The following is a 4,531-nucleotide window of genomic DNA, read 5'->3' as shown; positions in this document are numbered from 1 at the left end:
GGAGAATCACCTGAGGTCGGGAGTTGGAGACCAGCCTGACCAACATGGAGAAGCCCCGTCTCTAGTAAAAATACAAAATCAACCAGACGTGGTGGTGCATACCTGCAACCCGAGCTACTACTCGGGAGGCAGACTCAGGAGAATCTCTTGAACCCGGGAGGCAGAAGTTGCGGTGAGCCGAGATCCGCGCCATTGCACTCCAGTCTGGGCAACAAGAGCGAAACTCTGTCTCGGGAAAAAGAAAAATAAAACAATAAAAATTGAAAATCATCTGGGCACAGTGGCGCATGCCCCGTGGTCCCAGGCACTACACTCTGGAGGCTGAGGTGGAAGGATCGCTTGAGTCCAGGAGCGTCCACACTGCAGTGAGTTTGGTTTTGATGGCACCACTGCCAGGGTGACAGAGTGAGACGCCGTCTGTAAATCAGTCAAGCAATCAATCAGATCACTGCAAGGAGCTCTCTATGTCTTACTTTCAATAGGTGTCTCTTCAGGCCAAGCAGGCATGGTGCCTCACGCCAGTAATCCCAGCACTTTGGGAGGCCGAGGTGGGATGAAAGAAGGAAGGAAGGAAGGAAGGAAGGAAGGAAGGAAGGAAGGAAGGAAGGAAGGAAGGACAGACAGAACAAAAAGTTTTACAACCCTTTTTTTCATAGTGTCAGGAATTTACAGATAATACAAGTAGTTTAGGTCAGGGGCCGATGTTATTAGTATTACTTTTTTTTTTTTTTTTTTAACTCCTACGGCCTGGTGGTGGTGCCAAGGTTGTCTGGCTATTTATCTGACTTTTGTTTGTTTCTAACGTTTTGCTTTCTCTCTTTCCTCCTGTCTTGTGAACTAGGCAAGGTGGGGGGAGGAGGGCAGCAGGAGCAGTAGAGGTCTCCTTCCTCATCCCCCACTTTGAGAATTTTCACTAATTAGTGGGCGGGTTCCCTTTCATTTTTACTTTTTGGGTCTTTTAGCGAGACAGAGTGATAGCGTTTTATGTAATACACTTGTGTGGAAGTTTTCTGACGAGCCATGGTAGCTACAAAACCTTTTATCATTGGAAGGAGCAAGTGTAATACACAGGGGCGCAGCAAGCAAGTAAGTTTCTTTTTTTTTTTTTTTTTTGAGACCGAGTCTCGCTCTGTCACCCAGGCTGGAGTGCTGTGGCCGGATCTCAGCTCACTGCAAGCTCCGCCTCCCGGGTTCACGCCATTCTCCTGCCTCAGCCTCCTGAGTAGCTGGGACTACAGGCGCCCGCCACCTCACCCGGCTAGTTTTTTTGTATTTTTTAGTAGAGACAGGGTTTCACCGTGTTAGCCAGGATGGTCTCGATCTCCTGACCTCGTGATCCGCCCGTCTCGGCCTCCCAAAGTGCTGGGATGACAGGCTTGAGCCACCGCGCCCGGCCAGCAAGTTTCTATTACAAGTAATACACTTACAGTGAGGGTTTTACATTTTCTACAGCTGGAAACTCTTTTCTAAATGAAGACCTAGGATCAAACCTGTGTTAAACCTGAACAGGCACATGTACTAACTTTGTCATGTCTTAAGCAGGTTAGTTTTTAACTGGGCCTTAAAACCTTTTTTTAGCAAGTAAAACAGTATTTTTTAATCAGAGAAGTTTTTACGAGCCCGACGCTTGAACTTGCGGCGTCTGTTTGGGGAAAGAGTTGGTTAAAGTCATGTTATCTTGAGGCATTAACCCTTCTGCTTCTCCAGGCCATTGGTCTCTTACGTTAGCCCTTCTATCAACATAACATGAAGAAACATCTAGGCTGCCAGCAATGTTTTCAGCCTACTGAGGAAATAGGTTTTTTTCTGTTTTTTTATTTTTATTTTTTAAATTTTTGGCTAAAGGAGGAGGTTCTGGTAACTTCTGGTTTATATGTTTAAAGAATGACTGAAAGACCTTGCGATCGTTGCTGGGCTGGACGGGTCTGGGTTTCCTAAGCAGTACGTGTACAGTGGGGACACCTTACATAGGTGTTTCTTCTAGCATGGTTATGGGTGGGGGGTGGGGTGGGGTGGTAACAACAACAAAGCAATGTATAGCATATTCATATCCAGCAAGGACGAAAGAGGTCCTCACCTGGGAAAAAGGTTGAATACAGCGACAGAACAATAGGAAAACAGTTAGTATTCTAGGAAAACTATCTGTCTTAAGATTTTTAACTACATTGACTTGCTTGATGAGTCCTCAAGCTTCGGCCGTGCATAGACTAGTCAGCTGCCGGTGTGTGACTAGAGCAGGGCTTGTGGTCCTCAGCAGCAGCTTGGAGCTTGGTCTCGTCTCAGGATCAGCCGGGCTGGATGATCTGCGCCCTGTTAGCCGGTCCACTTGTCCTGAGCTGTCGGTGTTAGCTGACTGTGGTGGATCCAAGACGCAACACCTGCAACTTTAACAGCAGTGGGAGTGGACAAGGTTACAGTATAGGGCTCATCCTATATGGGTTGTAGAAAAATTAGGTTTTACTTTAAACAGAGTCCCTAGATTTAAATGGGTGTCAGGCTTATAGGCATTATTTTTCTTTATTTAATTATGAACACTTCGTATGGCTATTTTGAAAGGCTGCATTTGCCTTTTAAAGGTTAATTTCTTTAGTTTCCGGAGGTCACCTTTTATTTGACCTACGATTTGCGGGTGGCCAACTGAACACAATCTTACAGGGCAGATACCTAGTTTGTTTGGTAGGGGTGCACCTGACTCGGAGGAGGACCGTAGGCAAAAACCTGATTTTATCTTAAGTGAATTTCCTGGCATATATCTATATATCTATCTATATCTATATCTATATCTGTATCTGTGTGTGTGTGTGTGTGTGTGTGTGTGTGTGTGTGTGTGTGTGTGTATATATATACATCTATCTATCTATCTATCTATCTATCTATCTATCTATATCTATATGGCAACCCTTTTTTTTTCGTTTTGTTTTTTGGTCGCCAGTAGCTGCTCGCTCGAGTGTCCAGTTCATGCGTTCCACCTTTTGTTGAACTTTGTGGCCGATAGGCTGCGTGTAACCTCTGTTGTATTGTTAACAGTCTTGTTAAATCTTGCACTATTCCAGCTACAGCTACAAATGCTGGCCTATTGTCTGACTTTAAAATCAGAGGTAGTCTTAAACCTGGGGATAATGTCTTTTAACAGTACTTTAGTCACTTCTTGTACTTTTTCTGTCCTGGTGGGGAAAACTGTAACTTACCCTGAAAAGGTGCAAACAAGCACTAGCCTCCAGCAGGGGGCAGTCCTGTAAAGTCTATAAGCAAGTTTTCACAAGGTATGGCTCTTTTTCCTGTTTCAGTTTCTTAGAGGAGGAGTTCCCCCCTCCCCCCATCCCCACCCCCACTCCGCCCCTTTGTCACTGTATCTAGTGGCTGAGCCTTCAGTGAGAAATTGGAATCCAGATACGGCAGAGTCTTGCTGTTTGTAACTTCTAATGTGACCATGGGCTCCTGGGAGCCTAATGAGAAGGTGCCTAGTCTGCCCTAGTCTTTACATTCTTCAGCTCCCGTCAGCCTGATCAGATGAGTGTCTGGTTCCTCCAAGGTGCAGCAGCCCTTGGCCGATGGCCTCTTTGTCTTGCGGCCTTGGCCATTTCCTGTATTGCCTTCTGAACATTTACCCTTCTAGAGTCTTTTTTTTTTTTTTCCATCTCGCACATTAATCTCTCTCTAGCCTTGTCCGGCTCTGGAATCCTTGCCTAACTTGACTTCGGTCATGTCTACATCCACGTCCGCGGCCTCTCACAATGCTGCTTCCCCCCCCCGCGTTCTCACGCTCCTACGGCCAGCTGGTGGGGCCCGAGAAACGGCACGGGCCCTGCCCCCGCCCACGCACTGCTGTCTGTCTCTCCTGTTTTCTTTTGATTCTCTATCTTTACACTTGCTTTTAGTCTTTCTTTTTCTTTTGCTCTTTTCCCTCTTTTCTAGAGTTTAACAGGCTCTTTTCTTTATACACTTGGAGGGTGAAACAGGCATACCGAGAGTCAGCGTAAATGTTTACAGTCTTACCCTCACCGAGTTCTAAGGCCCGGATTAAAGCAATGAGCCCAGCTTAACGACAGCGTCCAGGGTTACCACCGCATATTCTGCACATCTCTCCCCTCGTGGGTTGGTGAAGCTGTTCCCGTCCACGCATAGCTCCTAGTGTACTGATGCCCAAGGCTGGTCCCGGAGGTCAGATCTGCTAGAGTACACTGGAGTCCAACACCTCTACACAGTCATGCTCGACAGGGCTCTAGCTGTCGGGAGCAAGGCGGTGGGTTCAGGGTGTTCCCAGTTTAGTAGCTCAATGGTTGAAAAGGGCTGATAGATGAAAGTCTGTTGCCCACCCCCCTCCCCCCGGGATGTGGGCCTGGTCATTATAATAGACAGGTCCTCGTATCTCCCTGAGAGGCATTTACAGAGCTCGAGTAAGACCAGATCTGAGATGGCCCACTTGACTATCTCGACTTCTTTCCTTGGCCTCTGGAGGCTCCGATCCTTCCCTTCGAGGTGAGACCTGGGGCGTGTCAGCTCCTGAATCTCATTTCTGAGGGGGTTGTTG

This window comes from Macaca mulatta, chromosome 10, assembly GCF_049350105.2.
Source record: "Macaca mulatta isolate MMU2019108-1 chromosome 10, T2T-MMU8v2.0, whole genome shotgun sequence".
In the NCBI taxonomy this organism is placed as follows: Eukaryota; Metazoa; Chordata; class Mammalia; order Primates; family Cercopithecidae; genus Macaca; species Macaca mulatta.
The sequence above is the reverse complement of the archived record's forward strand: the minus strand, read 5'-3'. Positions refer to the sequence as shown.